Source organism: Pantherophis guttatus, chromosome 3 (genome assembly GCF_059756535.1).
Source record: "Pantherophis guttatus breed Tessera chromosome 3, ASM5975653v1, whole genome shotgun sequence".
Lineage (NCBI taxonomy): Eukaryota > Metazoa > Chordata > Lepidosauria > Squamata > Colubridae > Pantherophis > Pantherophis guttatus.
The window spans coordinates 166,019,900-166,044,613 of NC_142065.1; positions in this window are offsets into that span (position 1 = coordinate 166,019,900).

Below are 24,714 nucleotides of genomic sequence, written 5' to 3' on the forward strand. Positions count from 1 at the left end.
TCCAATAGACCCAGTAAAAAGAGTGAATGGTAAAGAATTTTGTATTTTGCTTCAGTAATATCTGGAAGGGTCAGTTTCCTTAGCTGTGGGATACGGACTTATATCTAGATGTAAAGGGTGTGAGTACTCTGTGAATGATCACATTTATAATTTCCTTTAGATATAAAATTTCTGAATACCTAATTTTAACTAAACTCTATGTAAGAAATAAAGTATCAATAAATAATACTGATGCTGGATTTATTTCTAGTTGTAAGGACTATTCCTTACTTTTGAGAATTTCACCTAAGTTTTCCTCTTTAGAACAAAAGGTCGAAATGATTTTTTTTACCCAGCTAAACTGAATGTGAATAGTTATTTAGCAAGATAAATAACCACTTCAGTCCAGCAGAAAATTAATTGATTTCAAGATCCTCATGAATATAATTCGAATAACTTTCACTGGCAAAAGTATTTACAACGCTTTTGAAAGCCTGCTGTGATTGCTTTGAAAAAATAGAAAGAAACATGAACAATTATGATATTTTCTCAGTGCAGGTATTTTCTATCTACCCCACTTCAGAAGGCTACTTTAGTGCTAGGAGGCCCTGAGGCTTTTTCAAAATCATATGGCAAGAATACTAGAGAAATAATTCAAGCTTGGGAAACGGGGCCCTTGACAGTCAACAGGAATGTTGATTTACCACGTACTTACCAAGCTTACCAAGTTCTTAGGAGCTCAGAGTGCAGCAGCACAAGGAAAAAACAATCAATAACTTAATAGCCAGCCAACCACACCACAACCAATAACTAAAAGCCATATAGATTCTGTGCATAGAACAGCCCAGCAAATATATCCTGGAGATTGAGAAGTTTCCTGAGGATGGTCTCTAGCATGAGTCCAAAACCTTGGAAGAACAAATCTCTGATCCTGGTGACCAACTGAGATTAGATTCTACAACATTATCCTGGGAAGTGCAAAATATTCACGAGAATATTTTCTTTTTGCTTTTCTTCCCTTGTTTAAAGGATTCTAAGTGACGTGTCTCCATTAAGTCCAGTACAAATTGATTTAGGTTTGAATTATTATTTTCTAGAATATATTACATAGTGTTCTCATTAGCTCATTAGTTCTGCTTGTAATGGAAATCTGGGATGTAAATTTAATAAATAAGTAAACGCAGAAGGGGCTTTCCTCTGAAATAATGGGTTGCAGAGTGGGATGCATATAAAAATCGCTGCAGAGGGTAAATGATAGAATCAGTCACCCTAAGGCTAATCATAAAACACTGGTGGGTGAGTAACATTTTTAACCATCTTATTTGAAAGCCACCCTGTATCATCAAAGATTGTTGCCTTTTGTTTGTTCAAAGAGTTACCATGCTGAGACTGGAAACAAAGGAAGGTCTCACTTTATAAGATTATACAAAGAAGAATTGCCAGATTAACTGACAGCTGAAATGGGAAACCCTAGCAATGAGGAAATGAGAAAGGTATATATCCTTAATTTTATTTTATTTTTTAAAAAAGCAGTGCCTATTAAAAATATAATCAGATTATATTTTTCAATTTGCCAAGTAATTGACACTCTCTGGATTATAAACAAAACAACAAGTTAATAATGTATGATGATAATTAGCACAGGAGAAAAAAAAAACCTAATGTATTAAAAGTAATAATAAAAGCCACTTTCCAACATAGCAGAGGGTGCTTAGAAATTAACATCTACAATATGGCATCAGAGTAGCATAAAACTCAATTGTTATTAGTAATTTTTATGCAGCTATGTCACCTCACAGTCCATATTTCTAGATTGAATGAATATTTCCTGTATGTTACGTAAATAAAGATCTTCCTGTATTATGTCATTCCAAGGTTCTACAAAAAAAGTCACAGAAGTATTATTCAATATTCAAGAAATGTTAATAAATCAACTGTATGTTCATCAGTCAATTTATTAAACCTGTAAAATATTTACATGAATGTAATTTTCAGACTGAACTTGCAATGATGTTAAAGATGAGGGAAATAGAAGTTCAAGACAACTGGAAAATGCAGGTTTGGAAATGTTAGCATGACAACCATTGGAATCCTATTACACCTCATTTTTCAGACAGAAATTTGAAATTTTATATAACATTATTCACTCACTAAATTAAAGCAGATCTCAAGGCCAAGAACTATCAGCCACAGGAGATGGCTTCAAAACAAAGTGATAAAGATTCACACTTGACCTCCATTATTTTTCCTGGACCTCTGGCAACTTTCCATGGGACAGGACCATATGGCAGTGCTAATACAATATTTTCTATTGTATCATTATTTCTATTGTATCATTCTATTGTATTATTACTTCTAAGGTGCTATCCACTGAAGGAAGTAATTCAGAGCTAAATCACAGTAAACGCAATTGCATTTCAGATTGGGTCCAGGTGGAAATACAAAATATAAATATAACCTGAAGCAGGGCACTCCAAACTTGGTAACTTTAAGACTTGTGGACTTCAACTTTCAGAATTCCTCAGCCAGCCATGCTGCTTCCAAATAAACTTCTATATATAAGAACACATCATTTAGTCCTCATGTACAGCTCCAAATATTGGCACAGATGTTTACACTGTAAATATATACACTAGGATGCTTCATTATTAATGGGGATACTTTTAATAACTGAAATGAACAGTGCATCTTACTTAATTGAATAAACACTGGGTCCATACATTTCTGTGTGAAAATTCCATGCTGGTTCCCAAATATACTTCTACAGATATGAATTATTAAACCCTTCACATAAGAGGTGAAATCTGTTATCATATCTGGAAAAAAGAAACAGATCAAAATGAAAGTAATTTGACATAAACTGCAAGAATTTTACTGATCTAATTTTAGCCGATTGTTAATATATTCCATCTATACTATGCATATGGATAGTATTTTGGACTAAGTAGCTTTACAAAAGGATGTAAACCATCACATAGATAACAGGAATTGACAAGAAAGCTAATCTAAAGGAGTAGGAAATATCTAGCTGATGAGGATATAATGGTGAGAATTTATATTTACCATACTCCCAGGAATTGCTTAAATACCCATTAGAATGAAACCATGGGGTCACTGAGTTAAAAACAAGAATCTACAATGAGAAATATATATCGAACTTCAGAGATGTATTCAAGTATCCAACAGCATATCAGTACTTATGAAAATGGACTGTGCTCTCCATTTGGGTAATCTGATTTTATCTCTATCTTGTGGTACAGAGTAACGATTGATATCTTATGTTGCTAAGAATTTTTTTCCCTATATCTCATCTAATTCATGCTTACATTGCTGTCCCTTCAAAGGTTTAGCAATCGGTGCAGGGGTGGGTTCTAAATTTTTTTACTACCGGTTCTGTGGGCGTGGCTTATTTTGTGGGTGTGGCTTGATGGTCATGTGACAATTCTTTAGGATTTAGCAGGGGTACTGGTCTACCAGGCTTTTAACTGCTTGCAGAGCTGTACTGGTCTACTCATTTATTTTTGCAGGCACCAGTCTACTCATTTGTTTTTACAGGCACCGGTCTACTCATTTGTATTTGGAGGCACCGGTCTATTCATTTGTATTTGGAGGCACTGGTCTACCCATTTATTTTTGCAGGCACCGGTCTACTAATTTGTTTTTGGAGGCACTCCAAAACTGGGAGGAACCCACCGCTGAATCAGTGTCATGAAGCAGCAGAAAGAAGGATTGATTTTATTAAAGATGGGCACTTCCCTCTTTCAACAATTCTGAATTCAGATTTGTTTTTTTAAAAAACTGAAATCAATCCAGGCCTCTTTGATTATTTTCAGATCTATTTGAATGTCAGGACAATGAGTTTGGGCATGTTTACATGTTTGTGAATCAATAGACTCTGCAGAGAACCATTAGGTAATCAGCACTTTTCCTTTCTGGCAATCGCTCAGTATAAAGAACTGTCAGCCAGCTAATGTTTCTTCTATTCCCCACAGGCCCATTGCTTACATTTACTTCCCTTCCCCATCTTTGCAAAAGTAAAAGAGAAATATACTGGTAATGTTTTCTGGTTCAGCATGGTGGCAACCCTTCACTGTCTTCAAATTGGATAACTCTGCTTCATTGGCACTTTGACCTTGAGTCTTCTCCTAAACATTTTTGCTGTGATAGGACCCCAGAAGGAGGGATTTGGAGTAAACTAAGTTTCTTTTACAATAAGAGCATAGATAGATAGATAGATAGATAGATAGATAGATAGATAGATAGATAGATAGATAGCGATAAATGGGCGATTTTGGATTTATTAGGGGAACCATTTTATGGCTAGAAAAGCTTCTATCATGGGAAATTTTGTATCAGTTACCACCAAATTCCAAATATACTAACTAACCCAGAAACTATTCCTATTCCTGCTTTATTGTTTTTTCCCTAACTGGAATATTTATCACAGCCTTGGTAAAATAGACAACATGCATTCAAAATGATAGAATAAAGTACACCTCACATATGCATTATATAAATCATCAAAGCGTACTATGTGGTGAAAAACTCATCTAACAAATGCTGATCATTGGAGATGATCCAAACTTATTTCCATAGGTAGCAGGTTATAGTGACTTATTGGACAGAAAATACTAAGGGCGAGAATCTCAAGATTATACAGATCTCATCATAGCCGCATGGAAGGGCCCTGACAGAATAATAACATTTTAAATATTTTTATAGGTATAATAGGTCAATATATAGGACAATGATTAAATTTTCCTACTGATCAATTGGACGAAGCATTGATTGTTTTGTAATTATGTCTGCATTATTTTAATATTCAGAAAATATGCAGGCAGGCAGGCATTCAGCTAACTTCAAAGTGACTTGGAGAGACTCAAAAGTAGAAACTATTATTGTATGAAAGTACCCAAAGAGCCTTGGTGGTGCAGTGGACTAAAGTGCTGTTAAGTAGCATTTAGCTGCCAGATGCCTGCAATTACTGCAAGTTCAAATCTCACCAAGCTCAAGGTTGACTCAGCCTTCCATCATTCCGAAGTAGGTAAAATGAGGACCCGGATTGTGAGTGCAATAAGCTGACTTTGTATAAAAAGAACACTGCTTGGGGAGGCTAAAAGCTCTACTAAGCAGATATATAACAAAAGTATGAATGGCTATTGCTTAACGCATTGTAAGCCGCCCTGAGTCTCTGGAAAAGGGCGGCATATACATCGAACCAATAAATAAATAAATAAAAAGCAAAATAAAACAAGCCAATTCACAAAATGATTTAGTCCACACAACATGCTAAGCAATATGGTGATTTGGTTGATTCTGAATCACCTATTTTATATATGAACCATTGTTTATTACTTGACATTTTGCCTGCATTCAACCTGTATTTCTGAATGTTCATTTCTGTGTGTGTGACATTTACCTTGAGAAATAATTCGTAGGTTTGACAAATAATTTTTGAAAGTAATAATTTGCTTCATGGGCAAATAAAATAGAAAGCAAATGCAACCCAAATACTATACAGCACAAGTTCATGTTATTATCAAACAAAAATAAAGTTTGAAATGGAATATTTAACTCAGCCTATTTTATTGAACTATTCTTTCTGTGGTCAGAAAAAAATAGCTTTAAAACTGTGAAGAGATGAACGAGACATCTGAATTTGAGAGAAAAAAATGTGTACATCCATTTTAATGGGAGAAATGTTTATTTTCTTGACAAATGACTATTCTACTTCTTTATTTTTTTTAATTTAGAGTACTAAATCCTTACCAAAAATGTATTTGAATTTTTTTAAGTTATAAAGACATAACCTCATACAAAATGGCACTCCTGCCATACAGTAACAAATTTTAATATCTCCTCTGGGAAAACGAAGCAATTTCAGATAAGAAAGCACAATTCAATATTGTTTGTTAGTGCTTACTATTTAGAGGCTTGGAAAACCATATGCATATTAAATTATGAGTTCTGGTGATATTAAACTAATGTTTCATTTTTATTTCATAATTATTTTTTTATAAATACAACTCTTCTGTGAACCTAAGATAACGAAACAAAATAGTTTAACAAAATAGTTTATCATCTCTACTTATACCTTTGTTAATTTTTCTGTCCAATGCATTTCTAAATATTATAGAGAATACAAAATGAAGGTATGTCAAATTATTATCTGTATTTATACACTCCCAAAATTCTCATTGTCGTAACATTTTCCTAAGCGAAACAGTGCATCATAGACCACAATTTTTGAAACAAGGTACCGTATTTTTGGGATTATAAAACACATCTTTTTCCCCCCAAAAAAAGGGTGAAAATCTGGGTGCATCTTATACTCCGAATGTAGCCCCGCCCAGCTTCTCAAACGGAGGTTTCAGAGGCTGGAAAAAAACGTCAGAAACGAAGCTTCAGAAAAGAAGCCCCCAAACAGAGCTCTAGAAAAGAAGCCCCAAACAGAGCTTCAGAGGCTTTTTTTCTGAAGCTCTGTTTTGGAGACTTTCAGACACAGAAAAGCAAGTTTTTTTCTGAAACAAAGTTTCAGAAGTTTCAGAGGCAGAAAAAAAAAGCAAAAAAAAAGCGAGGCACAGAGCTCACAACCAAGGAACCTGTTGCTAAAAATCATCTCTGCTGATTGGGGGTATTCTGGGAGGCTAATCCACCTGTCAATCAGCTTTTTTCTTATTTTGCTCCCCAAAAACTAAGGTGCGTCTTATACTCTGAAAAATACGGTACCTCAAATTGGCTAATTTACAGAATGCATCCAAAATTCAGAACCCATGACTTCTGGGGAATTTAATTTGGGGGAAGTGGTGGCTGTTTTAGTGCTACTGACTGGTGCTGGGCTACTGGGCTGTTGCTCCTATCATATGATCTTCATTTTCAATTTTCCATGACAGTTTCCCTGTCACTCTTGAAATCCTTCATTCTCTCACTCACTCATCCGGAAAGAATTATCACATGACTTTTAAAGAAAAAATAACTTTTACATATATGAAGAAAAACATGAATATTTGTATTGCTTTATGTGCCCCTTCTCTGGCACACAAACATGTACATGTATCTACATTCCATCTTTGTTCAGGGACTCAAGGCATATACATAGTGCTCCATTCTCTGTATTTCTTCCCAACAACCCTATGAAGTACGTTGGACTAAGTCTCCAAATGAGCTGCTGTGGCTGCAGATGGAGTAGAAACTGGACATCTCTGGTGTTAGTCAAATACATTAGTCACTATATTTTAATTTTTTTCATTTTTTCATTCTGTTTCATTCTTCAATTGCTTCCTACTCTGAAACTGAGTGTGGAGCTGTCTTACCATAGCCTCAGGAAATCATATGAAACTGACTTCACCTTTTCAGTGGAGAAGCCAGCAGGGATTCTAAACTGTTCTCAGGTGAAAATGGCAATGTACAACCTTGTGGTAAAATTAAATAATTAAATAAAATAAAATTATCAGCATAATTATGCCATGTGGAAAGAGAGGAGGGATGTCATGGGCAAGAGATGACATAAATAACAATTCTGCACATGCCTACACATGACTACATTGGTGTAATCATGTGTAGGCATGTGCAGAATTGTTATTCATAAAGAATCTATTCATTCTTAATTGCTTGCAATGTAGATTTTATGACTTATGAAATTCAAAGATTGTGAAATGGAGAATTTTACTCTAATGTGATTATTCCTCCTGTTTAAACTGGATTCAGAAGAAGGCGCAAAAGACATTATTCCTCATTCACACTGGATAATTGAAAAAGCCAAATTACAACCTCAATTGGTTGGTGGTGAGTAAAGACCAGGCCTTGTCACAATGATTAGAGCCAAGATGGTTTAATTCATTCATTTGCATTCAAAGACTAAAACCGTTATAAGATAAAAATAAGCATAAGGAATACTAACAATTTAGAAAATATAATAATTTATACAACATATATAACAATATCTAATCAATCTAATCAATCAGCAGTATGCATTCTTGGTTCACAATTCTAAGTCTAAACTCAAGTCTTTCTTATAGAATTGCTACTGAAGAAACTTCGGCAAGAAATGTTTCAGAAGAACAATTCACTTGTAGAAAGCATCCATTACCTTAGCTAGCCAATCCAAGAAGTTAAGTAGCTTGGGGGGGAGGGGTTAAAGCAGAAAGTCAGATTGATATATGGCAGCAAAATATTAATAATTCTCAATTGATTCCTTCTTTTTTTTATAATTTTATTAAATTTCATAATATAAAATACAAATGAAAATAGATAGTAAGGATATGGGGAAGGGAAAGGGGGAAGAGAAATGGGTGGTGTAGAGAGAAAAAGAAGAAAAAGGTGTGAACTTCTGACATTTTTCAGTGCGGTAGAATAAAAATAATATGGTACAGCCTCAACTTTTTACTTTTACAGTACATACTTAGTATATTAGCCATTTCTATCACCACAGACTTACCTAATCAGCAAATCCCAAAGTCACTTTCATTTTTTTTCTGTCTCAAGCACAAAGTCTAGAAGCTGTTTCCAAATAGAAGCAATAATAGATGTATTGTTTTCTTCAATTAAAGCAATTAATTTGGCCATCTCTGCAAGCTCCATCAGTTTTTCCATCCATTCTTCCAATGATTAATGTATTTTTCCATTTTTCCACATAACAAATTCTTGCTGCAGTCAGCATATACTGTTCCAGACTTGTTTTTTTTTTTAAATTCCTTGTCTAGTAGTCCTAAAAGAAAAGCCTCTGGTTTTAATTTTATATTCATTTTAAGAATCTTCAGCGTTAAAATATGAATCTGGGTTTAATATTTCTTTCCCAGTTGATCCGTCCTTTTAAGGTGGGCAAGTAGGTGGATGTTTTAGAACCAAAGTGGGCATAGTATTAAGTCTAGACTACTAAAGAGACAGTTAGCTAGGATAAATCATCTTACATATATACCACTCCTATAATAGAAGGAGCAGGCTAGTCTTTGATCTTCCTGTAAATCAGAATCAAACAACCAAAGTTTTATCTCCAATGACCCTTTCTTGTATACCTCTGAAGTAAGAATTAAGTTGAAAGGCTACAATAACTTAAATCTATGTCTATGTTTTTTTCCTCCAGAAGGAAGAGATTTGTCAATAATACTTTGGCGCAAGAGATAATTCCACAGAGACTAGAGGACAGGAAGGAATCTTCAACCATAGAAGCTAAGCAGGAACTTTGGATCAGTCACTATATCTTGCAGATCTATCTTGGTATTACTGTGGGGAAAATTGGAAGAAAGGTATATGTTGTAAGCCACCCTGAGCTCCTAGAAAAAGAACATGATATAAATCTATCAAATAGATAAAGAGATTGTGTCTCATCTCTCCACATAACTGAAGGGTATGTTGTGCCAGATAAGAAAGATAAGTGTCTTTTTCTGAGTAGAAAAGAGCTACATGCCAAATTTCTATTGTTTTGTTTTGTTTTTAATTCAGTGGAACACTCTCTTCTCAGGAAACATAAAGTATCTGTCATGTACCTGTGTTATGTCTGCCTCTGGATAAACACTGAGTTTAAATTTCAGTGTTATTTGTTTTGGTATAAAATGCAATGCAGAAACATAGAACTGAAATAAATAGTCAAGATAAGAAGTTCACAGGCCATATTTTGAAATAAAATAATCTTTATTGTTATTTTTTCTTGTTGGCAGTCTGACACACATTAAACATGAAATTCTGTTGCCTGCTGTCAAAACTGTACACATACTTAACACATATATAGATATGATATATACAGTGGTGGAATTCAAATAATTTAACGACTGGGTTCTCTGGCCTGATGACCATTTTTGGTCCCAGGAGGCTGCAGAGAGGCCCAAAACAGTCTGTGGGGGGGGGGTGCTGTTCCCCATGCTCCCCCTGTCCCTGTGCATGTGCATGTGACCCCCACACATGTGTAGAAGAGACCTGAAAGGAGGAGGAGGCAGGCGTGCATTCGGGGTTGAACTGAGTTGGGCAACGACTCACGTGCCCGCAGAGAGGATTCCATGTGCCACCTGTGGCACACATGCCATAGGTTCACCATCCCGGCTCAAGACATTCATTTTAATAAGATTTTTAGAAACCTGCAGTTGAAAATTCTTCATGTCTCCTTACCCTGAAGACTCAATTTCATTTTGGAATTTAATCCCAAAATGATCACTCTTTTAGCATTTCTCTTGATACTTCTCCAAAATGCACCCCCAAGAAGCCACATCTCCATCTCTCTCACAAACACACACACACACACACACACACACACATTCAATTTAAACTAATTTCCTTGTCTTGGAGACTTTAGAATCATAGGCTAGAAGATACCTTGGAGGTCTTCTAGTTCAACCTTCTTTTCAAGGCAGAAGGCCTCATACAAGCTTGTGGGTTTGCAGACATCCCGGCTTTGGCTGCAAGAACTGCAGGCAGCCTTCCTGGCTACATACTTCCTCTTCCCGCCGCCCCATGCAAGGCAGGAGGCCTGAGAGAAAGCACCTGGTCTGGGCACACAGCCCTCCATAACAGAGCCCTTCCCAGGGAACAAAGCATGGCTTGGATGAACTGATCCATCCTGAAGGCAAACTCCAGAGTGACGGCAGAAGCAGAAGGTGGAAGGTGAGCTCCAGGGTGGCGGCAGCAGTGGTGGCAGAAAGCGAGCTTCAGAGCGGTGGTGGTGGTGGCAGAAGGCAAGCTCAAGGGCAGCGGCAGTGGAAGGGAAGCTCTAGGGCGGTGGTGGCAGCAGCAGCAACGGCACTCCTGGTGGGTGGGCGGGTGGGCGGGCAGATGTTTTGGGACTGCACAGCGGTCTCCTGGAAACAGCATGTGCCCCTGTCGCAGCCTGAATGCGGGACCCAAGGCAGAGGGGAGGGAGGGCCTCCACCAAGGCAGCTATTCAGACCAAGCCACAGCAAACCGGCTGAATCCCACGTCTGGATACATACATATGTATATAACTAGACCCTAACATATAAATACATATAAATATGAATCACTGTCCATCTTGAATACATAATGGAAAGAGCAAGCTTGAGAGCACACAATGTTCACACTGTATGGAACAAAACTGTGGCTGAATCTGGATGTTCTGTTTTGGATACCACAAAGACTCCTCCCAAAAGGTAACAAGTAAATTTTGGCAAGGAAATTCGAGTTTCTGTTTGTCTTAAAAGTATCTCCCCCAATAAATCAGCTAAAACATTTTGTTTACTGTTTCACTCAAATGAAATAGGCCAGTCTGTGTTTTATACTATTTCAAGGCAAGAATGCTCACAAATGAAAAGCTTACCAGGCATGTACAATAAGTTTCAAAGCCATCTAAATGGAATATCTCCTCATTTTAGCTAAAGAGACACGATAAGACGTAGCTCTAGTAAATGTAACAGAAGGCCCTCTGGCATTAACATGTGTTTAAGAAGTGAAACCACTTAATGGTGCTTATGGGAATCAATTCTCCATCTCCAGTGCCACTCAAGAAAGTCACTGTAAAAAACCTTGACATGATCTGAACCAACTTTTAATACATCCTGAAATATTTATAATTATTTATTACCATCTGGCCAAACTCCTATGCATTCTACACTGAGTGTGTATGTGGCCATATTTCAAAAAGTGATTATCAATATTCTCCTTACAAAGTGGGAAAATGCTTTTGAAAGGAATTGTGAGCAAACCATACAGCCTATAAGCAAATTAAAGTACGTATTATGGCAATCAATCAGATTTGAATTTTGAAGTATTATTGGATTTAATATTAGTTGAGGTCTGGGTAAGTTTCCCACAATGAAGAAGTCTGTCTATAAATCTCAGCCAATATCCATAGGCAATTAGCTCTTAATTTAACCAGTCTCTTAGGTTTCCTGCAAGAATAAATGCTGATCTTAATTATTTCGAGGGAAGTTATATAAATACAGGCTATATTGATAGAGTATTGTGTTTTACAGCTCCCATTATCACCATCATCATAATTACTATTGAACCTAGCCAATAGTCTTCCAGATGTGTAACATTTATAATACTCAGGCAAAAAATCTACTTTGAGATCTATCAAGTAGCAAGGAATCTCTGCTTTTGCAGATTCAAACTGCTGGTGTCCTTTTTCTAGCCCATTTGACACTAGCTTTTGTGTCACTTTCTGCATTTTACTTTTTCTTTTGCAACGACACTTGAATTTATATACACCTAAAACATATTTTGTTCTGATAATATGTCATTTATTAAAGTAGGGCTTTTTATTTATTGTGATTATTGCTGAATGTTCATTTTGTTGATTAAAATGATTTTCTTTAAAGTCACATGAATGTCATATTGATGATCAAACAAACAGACCAATTTATATAATTTGCCCTATATATTTCATACACCAAAATGGATGTAAATAAGTAGCAGCAAAAAAGAAAGTAATTCTGATTTAGCCTTTAACCAAACTCTTGTACAGTATGTGACATGCCTACTTGAGTGTTTCATGTTCTCCTAAAGTCATCTTTGGACCTCCTGACATTTCGTCTGATTTCTCTGGCTATTCTTATTGATAGTTGTATGTTTTCCATAACAGAAATTCTACCGATAAGAATGATTGGATAAAAAATTAACCCCTAATAAGAAAGAAGACAGAGAATACATAAAGCATCTTCCTGGCATGGTTTTACATAATTTGAATGACAGAGCTAAGTAATGTAGAAAGAGAACCTATAATGAGAAAGAGAATCATTCCAATTTTATCCAAGAAAGGCAGTTTATTAATTATTAGGAAAATGGAACCAATCAATCACTGCTGTGTCTTCTTGAGTAAGATATTTATTTATAGTAACTAAGTCACTTTAGTTTCATGATGAGTAGATTTTTTGCCAGGTCACTCTGCAGCGACCTTGGTGCAGAGTGACAGTGTGGCCATGTGAACCTGCTGATTCTTTCAATGTCACTGAACTATGGTTTTGTTTTGGATCCTCTTTCTGGGTCAGAGGTATAAAACAAAAATAAACAGAAGACAACAGCTAATGGTCAAGGGTCATAACCTGGCATCCTGATCTTCTGAAGAACTAGAAGAAACTTCCAATGATATAATGACATCTCTGAAAGGATAAACTTTTAGACCATAGCTGCAAGAATCAGAACAGGCTAAGGAGGGCATTATAGTACAAGAGTATTCATCCTCATCTTTTTAAAACCCTCCTCCCCCCCAAAAAAAAATCTATTTTCAGATATGTTTTAGGTCCTGGGGGTTCAAAGTTGAGAACAGAACCAAATGTAGGGAATAGCTTGTTTTCTATACTTTGATCATCAAAGGGTAAAATACTATATTTGGCCATTTAGTTCAAGAAATTGCAATGAACATTTTATTGCAATGTTAAATAATTTTGAAACGATATCCTCTCAGTATTAGCTCAGGCATCAAGCTAATTATGACATTTGGAGTTTGCTATCTGCAACTGAGCCTCACAAATCACTAAGATCTATAAAGAACTGAAATGCCAGTTCAGATGTTAAGGCTACTAATAACAGAAAGGACTAGGTTAAAAATTAACTATTACAATCCTAACTTGAAGAATTTTTACAAGAATTTACACTGAAGTAAAAAATGAATTAATTTGGTCTTTCTTTATGCTTAAAAGGGGGGACCTTTTATCAGGTTTGCCTGATCCGCCAGTTGCGGCCCTTCCTAGATCGGGATTCCTTGTGCACAGTCACTCATGCCCTCGTCATCTGGATATCTTCGAGACCGCCTGCTGCTACCAATGGCCTCCCACCGACCTGTGCGCTCCCACAGAGAGGGCTCCCACAGAGAGGACCTGTGCACTCCCACAGGGTGCGATCGGCCAAGCAATGTAGACTGGTGGCCTCCAGGGCCTTCTCTGTGGGGGCACCTGCCCTCTGGAATCAACTGCCCCCAGAGATATGAAGAATTCATGACCTCGGTGCCTTCCGCCATGCCCTGAAGACCTTTCAGCAAGCCGGGCTGGCTTAACACTTTTTAAAATGTTTTTAATAGGTTTGTTATTGTTCTTTTAATTATGGGGCCACACACATATATATCTTTTTAACTGTATTTTAATGTTTGTATCTATGTTTTTTACTTTGGCTGTACACCGCCCTGAGTCCTTCGGGAGAAGGGCGGTATATAAATTTGATAATAAATAAATAAAAAATAATAATAAACTGCACATGTAGTTATAATCAATTAGCAAATATATCTTTATCAAGTCACTTTATCAATTTACTTCACTATTTCACAGGTTCTGATAGCTATAATGCTTGATAATATCTGGAGTCAAAAAAAAATTTATAGCCTTTTGAAAGGCTTATTTCATTTTTTATATGTGTGGAATGGATGCCTACTGTAAGCTAAAATTTAAAGACATGTTTCAGTCATTTATATAAATCAACAGACCTAACTGGTCCCTGAAATATTCAAATGTATGAAAATATGTGTTTTGAGATATCCAGAAGTAAGCAAATTTTATTAAATCAATTTAATTGATTTAATATCAATTAAATTGATATTAAATTTAATATCAGTTAAGTTGTCTTATCTTCTTTCTATAATGCTGAACAGGAATAAATTTTCAGATTCATATTTATTATTGCATTATACATTCTATTTCACATTCACTGCAAATTATTGAGATTCTCAACCAACATCATGGCATTGTTGCATAGAAAAGTATACACAGTCACTTTCTCACTAACATCCCTTTAATGTCACCTCAAGCATTCCTTATATATTTACCCATAAATGTTTGAAACAATTAACTGTTTGCTCAGAGTTGAACCATTTTCCAAGTATTCCATTTATTTTCATGCAAGCTTGACACTTCAGGAATCAACCTTAAACTATATATGCACACAAATTGTTCCATTAACCAAGCTCATTCCATTTGTCATACCTTTTCCTCCAATCAACAAGCATGTGGTAAATTTTCTTTCTTATATTCATAATTTCTCTGAAGACCAATTATCCTCTGACCAAAATAAAGTCACAATGCATTCTCAAATTTTCATAACCCCCTCTTGCACCATTTAAATTCTGCCAATATCTTCCCAAGCAAAGATGGGGATTAATGACCATAGTTTTTGCATTTATTCCTATTACTTTTCTCTTTGTATAGGCAAACAGTAATGGCATTTTTCCAATCATCAAGCATAGATGTTGACTTCAAAGATGCTTCAAATAAGTCATGCAGCCACTCCATAACAAATAAAGTAAAGTCCGTAACAAAACCACAAAGTAAAAATGGGCTTGTTGGTTTGAGCTCCAAGCTTGGCAATTTGGTTGCAAACGTTTCATCACCATTCAAGGAGACATCGACAGTGTGCTTTGAATTGTGCTCATCTGTCTGAGCACTGGCCTTTAAATACCATTTTTGTTATGTGAATTAGTGAAGTTGTTTGTTCAGTTACTTCTGAGTCATAGTTTGATTTTGGACTGTTTGATTGGACTGGCTGTTGTTGCTGAGGTTTGGTCCTTGGCTTTAAGTACTTTCTATGTGATGCAAATTAGTATTAATGTTGTTTGTTCTGATACTTCTGAGTCATGGTCTTGTGAGCTGATTATAATCTTTGTTGTTACATGGTGGGAAGCTTGTTTGTTCATTTTAAATGCTATCTTCAGCATTGCAGTTGCTGAGGTCACATTTCTTTCATTCTCAGTGGTTGAGAATGCTTAAAACTACTTAAAAAGTAAACAAAAAAAATCTGACGATTAGCTGAGCAATGCGCGATCGTCAGAACTTTTTTTTTTTTTTTTTACTTTTTAAAGCATTTTTAACTACCCGGAGAACTAGTAGTAAAAAAATGCTTAAAAAGTTTTTTTAAAAAAGTTCTGACGATCGTGCCTCGTTCAGCTGATCGTCAGAACTTTTTTTTTTTTACATTTTTTTACTACTAGTTCGGTGAACCAGCTCAAAATGGTAGCATTTCACCCCTGACTAGAAGACCTCCAAGATCCTTTCCAACTCTCTTATTCTGTTATATTTGCTACACAGAGAATTCTAAAATTGGTAATGATCAATAAAGTCCAATCTTCTAGTCAGTGCAAGAACATAAATTACTGTAGAGTAATGGCTGTTTAAATTGTCTAGGACATATACCAAGGTAGGTGGAGAGGAGGAAGTTGGGGGGGGGTCAAAAGCCTAGGAAGGAACAACACTAAATAAACAATAAAGAGGCAAACAATATCCTAATCATGTAATCATAAAGAAGAAAGCCACACCCCCAGCAAGACTGGCTACTGTAAATAAATAGCCAACCAATGGAGCTGATTATGTAACCACTAAAAGAAAGCAACCAAATTCAGAACGCAATGGTTTGATGACCCTGAGTTACATAAATTCTTTTCTATTAAACTCTTGCAAAGCTAAGTTTTTTAAAAGGTAGATTAAAAATGGATTCACAATTGCAGAAATTGTTTTTTGTTATATTCACAAAAAGTACTGAATGGGAAGCTCACAACTCTTTGCTGCTGGAATTCTGATCCTTTGTAACAACTGGAAAGCTCCAGACCAAATATTGCAGCCTATCACCAAAGTCTTGTAAAGGCAGACAGGTCATTTTTATAAAATACGGATAGGTGCTTTTAACTTAGCTAAGCAGTACATTATCACACAGTGTTGCCAAGACAACAGTATGCCCAGACTTGGAAGAGAAAAGTATGTTTTACCACGAGCAGGTGGAAGAAAATTTCCAATTCCATAGCTCAACGTCTTATTAATCTTTGGAGATCTGGAATAGTTAACCAAAGGCCCAGTGAAATATTTGGGATTGTATTTCACAAGTAGTAACAAAGATGTATTTCAAAATAATTATCTCGAATTATGGAAATAAGTGAAAAAGATTTTAAATAGTAGAAAATATTAAAACTCCTGATCAGCATCAATTACAACTGTTGAAATGAATACATTACCTAAATTTTCTTTTAAATTTTCAAATGGTACCAATCTTAATCCCAGAAAAAAAATTTCAAGGTTGACAAAGAACAGTTAACAAATTTACTTAGAAAAAACAAACAAACCCTAGAGTAAAATATTTACAAAATTCAAAAGGTGGAGGTGGATTTACTCCCTCAAATTTTAAATTATTTTACTGTACCAGTTGTTTTTCATAGGTAGCTAAATGGATAAAATCTATGATTCATACATTTACAGATTGCTAAAAGAATAAAAAGCAACCTCAAGAAAGAAGATTTTTTTAAAGACAACTGATAGAATTTTAAACATTTGTACCAAACAAAGACTACCTATTACTATGTGTGTACAAATTGCTATTAAAATATGACACAGAGACAGAACAAGTAAAAGATCATATGATAAAGTAGATGCAAAATTTTAAAGAAACAATTACATAATAATCAATAGATTTATTGAAAAAAATTGAGTGAAATTTAACCCAAGCTATAATATAAGGAAAATTGGCATAACAATTTAAAGATGATTAATAGCCCAATCTATTACTGCAAAAACAAGTAAATTATATAATAATAAATGTGGGAAATATTGTGATATACCTAGAATATTTTACCATAGTTGGTAATCATATAAAAATAATGAAAAACACTGAAAAGAAATATACAGTTTTCTTCAAAAAAAAAGTTATAAAATGCATAAATATATCCAGTTATAAAAATGAAATGATTTCTTGAGAAATTAGAGTTTATAGGAATTAACATGGGCATGTAATTTAATTTAATAAAGTATAGACATTTCAAGAAAAAGAGCAATATAAAAGGGCATGTGAGTTTTACCTAAATTCTACTAATCCTGTTGCACAGGGACAGAATCAAGGATCTTGTTTTATCTGTTCTTGGGAATATCTGAGAAATGGATATTGAAACATGTAAGAGTGTTTTTCAGTTGTTTTTCATAAGAGCGACCTACTCTAACTATCCCATGTATGTATGTATCAAGTGAGTTTCCACATATTGCATTTCTTGAAACTGTTCCATAATCCATATGATTATCTATATCAATGGATCTTAATTTTAAAAAATTGCTTGTACCTAAAAAAGGCCAGTGGTGAAAACCCATACTGGAACATATCCTTGCTACTTGAATCTAGAAAGATTGGAAATAGTCCATCCGTATTAAAAGTTCTAGGTCTGATTCAGAAAAGTCTATTTAAGCTTTTTAGCTCTGTGGAGTACAGTATTTGAGTCACAATCAACAACTTGGAAAAAAAACAGATGGATTCAGAGCCTCAGAAGAATAAATTAAGTTTCTATGCTATGTTCCACAGCTTATAGGAGTTGCTGGGATAATGCCATGCTGGATAAGTTTCGTCTACAAATTTCATGGAACAAAGCAGTTAGTTCTAATTCACATGATCATTATACTGAAAGTATCATGTGATTTCTGGGTTGGGGTTGGTTTTTTTGCATATATAGGTCCTCATTTAACAATCACAATTGAGACCGTCAACTCCATTATTAAGTGAAACATCACTATGCTTATGATTTTACTTCAGCTTTCCTTTGCTTTACAGCCATGACTAGCATTTAGCAAGAGCACTTAGACTTATATACCACTTCACACTTTACAGCCCTCTCTAAGCAGTTTACAGAGTCAGCATATTGCCCCCAACAATCTGGTTCCTCATTTTACCAACCTCAGAAGGTTGGAAGGCAGAGTCAACCTTGAGTTAGTCAGGATTGAACACCTAGCAGTGAGCTAAATTATCCTGCAATACTGCATTCTAACCACTGCAGTTATGTTTTCATTGTAATTTCAAACTGTGAACTATTGCTGTCCAAGGTAGTGTGCCTAGAAAAGTAAAATAAAGCTGTTTTCTAATTACCTCTTCGGGAAAAAATGTGAAGACTGTTCTTGGCTTGGCTCGAAGAAGAAAAAATATTGTCAGCATCAATTTTTCCAGCACTCCTTAAAAAGGCAGCATATTCATACCTAGAAATATCGGAAATCCTCTCTATTACTGGGAAGGAAATATACATGATTCAGTAAATTGGGTGACTCACATACAGTACAAAAGGAAATGATTATTTTTCACCTCCCAACACGAATTCTTATTTCTCCCAAGAAGAACATGGCAGGCAGTAACCACCATTCATTTTGTGCCTCCGCATGCTCCTTCTGGTTCAATATACCGGAAGCCCTCAGATGGAAAATATGGCATAATTGGAAAAAAGAAAATAAAATTATCTGCTACAAAAGAAAGGACATGTGTTTTTTTTCCAAGAGAGAGAGAGATAGAAAGAAATATCCACATGAAAATATTTGCATAAAGTAACCACTTAGAAAGGAAACAGCATTAAAGTTAAGAGTTTGCATTAAAGCTCAGGAGTTCCATAAAAAAAGAAAAACCTTGACAGCCAAGCTATTATTTCTCTCTCACTCAATTCCCACAGTAGGAAACAGAAGGAAACAACCTTTTAAATTCCACATCCAGTTCCCAAGAGCATCCTTACCAAGGGTGCACAGGTCCCAACCTACTTAATTCTGAGGCAAGATCTGCGTTTCCATTTTTCAAGTTTCCTTCCTTATGAGAAAGAGGCTCCTATTTTCCTACTTGTTTTTGAATGATTCTTGGTGTTATTATTCTGTTGCTAACGGTGGCAGGAAATGCTCCTGCTGGGGTTGTGTTTTCCTTTAAGTCTTCTAATGAGATAGTGGTTAAAGTATCAGGTAATTAAACCAGTACCACAGTGTGGTTAATGTGCTGTACAAAGATTAGGGAGAGCCAATCCCAAATTCACCATCAGTCATGGAAATTTAATGGGTGACTATGGGTCATCCATTCTCTCTTAACCAATCTGCCTCACTGTGGGAATAAAATTAAAGATAAGAGTGCAATGTAAGCTTCCTTGAGCTCGTGGAAGAGAAATGGGATATATATCTGACAAGTACACATATAAATTGTATCAGGCTGTTCCCTCAGCAATTGTTTTATCAGAAAACGATTGAAGGAGATGTCATGAGGGACAAGGTCATTCCATAAATCCTGTTTTATGACCATCTTCAGAAGCCTTCTGTCTCTGGACTGAATCTAAGAACTAGCATTCCAGTTCGAAGAATGGCTCCTGAAGCTGATTTCTATTCCTTGCCCTCTACTTCATTTTTCATTTTTCATTATGTAATTTCAATTTGTGTCATTATATGCCTGTCAGAAATGCTTTTTCTTTAATTGTAAATTATCCTTGGAAATGCCTTGGATAAAGAGGAAGATTAAGAGTTGTTTAATTAGTTAATCAATTAAGCATATTATTGGTATTCCTTTTTTGCTATATACATTAATTTGATATAGGTTTAAATTTTAAGAATCCTTTTTTTAAAAAAACACACACAATTCTTTAAAAAGGATGGCTGAAGAATTAAATTCTGGTTGAAAAATAATCACATCCATGTAAATGATGTTCAGATTCCTGAAATAGCAAGCATACAGAAGAAATATAGTTTCTTAGTATTCATGGATAATTCCAGCCGTATCACAAGCAAATTTATTTCCGTGATTCAGCTATTCAACAGATGTTCTGCTTCAGAAGGAGTGATACATTTCAGAATATTTTGTTTCTTGCTGAAGTTCCAAATCTAGTTGTTCATGAGTAATCGTACTGCAACTGTCTTCTACATGTTCCATGAGAATAAGCTCCACTGAAATCAGTGAGATTTCTGACTTAGTAAAGACATTTTTGGTCTGGTTGTTTATATTTGTAAAAAGCAATGAAATATTTCAGTTTCAGTTTTGATCAGTTCTCATCAATTTCATGAAATACTGTATAATGTGCTTTTAAAGTATTTTATAGAAGGTTATACTTCAAAAGAAATTAACACAAAATGGAATGCATTGCTCCTAAACCTATTTAGCTCTCACATGACAAGATATATGAACTTTTATTGTAGAATTATTTCTGAAGTAACGTAATTTCTTCACTAACCCATTTCATGGAAAAGCTTATTTGTGCCGAATGCAATCCTACCTATAGACTATTCTAGAGAATGATTGTCCATACAATTAGTTGAATGTAGTAAATTTCATAAGCAAATCTTAGCATACCAATAGTAGTAGCACTAAGACTTACAGTATATACCACTCCGTAGTGTTTTACAGCACTTTCTGAGTGGTTTACAATGTCAGCATATTGCCCCCAACATGTCCTCATTTTACTGCCACTGAAGGATGGAAAACTGGGTCAACCTTCAGTCCCATCTAGATCGAAATCCAGGCTGTGGGCAGAGTTAGTCTACAATACTGCACCTTAACCATTGCGCCACTAGGGGTCCTTAGCAACTAAATCCTGGCCTATACAACCAGTTGATACTAACAAAATTAGTTCAGATAAATGTGAGAACCAGCTAAGTAGGCAGTACAATACCTCACAAATAGTTTGAACCACAATTGTCCCATGCCTTGTCATTGGCTAGCTGGCAAGTTTTTATGAGAACAGTTTGTAGCATGTGGAAATCATTAAAACAATCATCTATGAGCTAACAATTGATAAGCAGAATTCATAACAGTTTTTTTAAAAAAATTGATTTATATGCCGCCCTTCTCCGGAGACTCAGGGCAGCTTACAATGTGCTAAGCAATAGCCTTCATTCTTTTCTATATTTATACAAAGTCAGCTTATTGCCCCCACAACTGGGTCCTCAATTTACCTACCTTAGAAAGGATGGAAGGCTGAGTCAACCTTGAGCCTTGGCGAGATTCGAACCTGCAGTAATTGCAGGCAGCTGGTCTTAATAACCAGCTTAATAACAGGGTGCCTTAGACCACTGTACTACCAAGGCTCTAACAGTTCTTTAATTTAGCCCTTTTTCTATTTTTTGAGAAGAAGAGTAAAAAAAAAAACATAGAGGGCAATGGGGACGTGGTGGGTTTTTTTTTTTGTTTTTGTTTTTGTTTTTTCTTTCCCATGGCCATCATTCCAGTCTAATGAGGAAGAACTGCATAGGACATAGTAACATTGTCCTATGTCTGAATCACTCCTGATCTTTAACACCAAGGCAGGGCATCAGTGGTAGGATTAAAAAAAAATTACTACCGGTCCTGTGGCGTGACTTGATGGGCGTGGTGTGGCTTGGTGGGCATGGCTTGGTGAGCGTTGCAGGGGAAGGATACTGTAAAATCTCCATCCCACCCCACTCCAGGGGAAGGTTACTGCAAAATCCCCATTTCCTGAGTCAGCTGGGACTGGGGAGGCAGAGAATAGATGGGGGTGGGGCCAATCAGAGATGGTATTTACCGGGTCCTCCGAACTACTCAGAATTTCTGCTACCGATTCTCCAGAACTGGTCAGAACCTGCTGAATACCACCTCTGCAGTGCATCCATATTGCCTATTCAGAAATAAACCCTATTCAACCCTGTCTGCTCTTGGACAGGGAGTACAATATAGCAGTCAAAATTACCTTGGACCATGATATTTGTCCTAGTGTGTCCTACTCATTACAATACCTTAATGTTTTCCCCAAAATACTACTGGAAGTGTTATTTTATCATTGGTTAGCCCTTCCCTCGTTCATCCATCAAGTTCTTTCTCAGCCACCTAGTAAAATACTATTGAGAATGTTGGTTGATATTTGTACTATCCTTGAATTCTTATTGGAGGTGATTTGAGAGATTACTTATATCCTTTGGTATCTGCCTAGCCAGAAGAAACTAACAGAGAGCATGTGCTTTTTTATCAAAAAGTGTCATCTATCAGGCTCTACAAAACTAATCTTCTTTGTCACAGTGTCTCCTCCCCCCGAATCGTTCCCTCTGAGATACAGGTGACCCACAAGTGGGGTTTTTTGGTGCTTCAAAAAACCCCACCCACAATTAACTCACAATTTATCGATCCAAGAAAATTTGCAAGTACTTTGTTAAATTCAAATCAGGTCATTTGAGCCAATATCTGTACTCAAACACCAAGATAAATCCCATTAACAAAACAATCCCATTTTACAAAACAAACATATTAAACCTAGTGTATCTTAAAAGCAAAGTTAAAAGCAATCTACTTAATCTGTTTTCTAAGTTATCTGCACTGATTATATTGATTTTTATTTCAAGATATGCTGGGAAGCTCTTACAAGTTATCTCATCACTTTTATTGGATCTGAATTATTTATTAAGGCATTATGTTATCCTAGTTTAATAAACATGGGTTTCTTGCTCTTGACCTTTATCCCAGAATGCTCAGTGTATTTCACTTTCTAAGATACGCATGATATCAGCTTTGATCATAGTTTATGTATGCAGATAGACCTCCATAATTACAACATTATACATTCTGAATATTATTTTTTTTTGAAGTCATGCTTTTGCCTTTTAAGGTATAGAATATTAAGGTATAGAATATTATGGATACAACAAATTAAGACATTCTAACAAACCAGCAACATAGAAGGTACTTGACGCAGTATTGCATATTAAATATACATCTGTGATTGTAATTTGAAGTGAAAAACTAGGAGATTAAATAATCTTGGAAATTATTTCACACAGGAGAACAGCATACAGCATAGAGAGAAAGAGTTGAGAAACTTACATCTGTACACCTATCTTTCACTTGCAGCTGTAGGTGTGCAAGTGTGTTGCTGATTTCCATCATTTTACTGTATATGTTTGTCAAGATCTTTATATGTGGGTGCAATTCAATATTTGGTATTTGTCACAGGATATTATTTAATGGAAAAAAAGCAATGATAATAATTATATTCATGTGATATATGTTATATAATATCACCCAACATTGTAGTTCAAATATTAACCACACTGGGAAGAATTTTCAAATTCACATCATTATTTCTATATTCCCCAGAGGGCCTTGGATTATGTTTCTGAAACAGGAATCTACCTTGACATGTGGGGAAAAACCACTTTTGAAATACAGTACAGGGAACTTTCAAAAATCTTTTGCATGTTATTCCAGGGCCTGGTATTAAAAGATGAAGAGATGAGGTGAAAAGCAATTCCATTGAGTATAAACCAGTAGTGAAATGCTACCGGTTCACACTGGTTCGTTGAACCGGTAGCAAAAAAAGCTACCGGTTCCTCTGAACCAGTATTTCCGATGATTAGCTGTGCCGCACAATTTAAAATCACTAGAAAGCAGGGAATCCTGCTTTCTAGTGAATCTAAATCACGCGGCACAGCTGATCCCTCCCTCCCTGTTCTACTTCCCAAGCCTCATTTTTCTGCCGTTTGGTGTGGTGTGCGCATGCATATGCAATGCGCATTTGGTGCGCACCACACATGTGCATGCATGCAGCGCACGTTTTGCACGCAACGCACATGCGCGGCCAGCAAACCAGTGGCAAACCGGTTCAGATTTCACCACTGATCTAAACCACTGAATTTGCTTAAAAGATCTCTTGGGATCATGGCTATGATTATTTGGTATTGGTAATGCAAGGTTTGTTAAGGTTTTGTTATATCTTTTTACATTGTTTTTCTTTGTTTTCTTCTTGGCCTCCATCCAAGAACTGGATGCTTGCCTTTGAACTCATTTTTTTTTTTTATTGAATCCTAAGTGAATAAATCAGTTTAGAACCAAAGTCTCCATTGTATCATTTTTGTGAACTAACCTATTCTGAAAAGCTGGAGAGCTGCCTGAAGAACCATACTGCTTGAGATTTGTTTGATTCTTCTTTATCCCTATTTGAGCTATTCCCTTTATACTGAGAAATTTCTATTCTTCAGTAAAAAGATTCAGAACGCCAAGAGCTGCTTTTCTGCCAAAATTATGAGAGTCAGACTGAAAGCTGACAGTCTTGAGGCTGCTGAAAACTCAGATGACATGATAGAGCAACTGAAACAAGGATGGGATTCT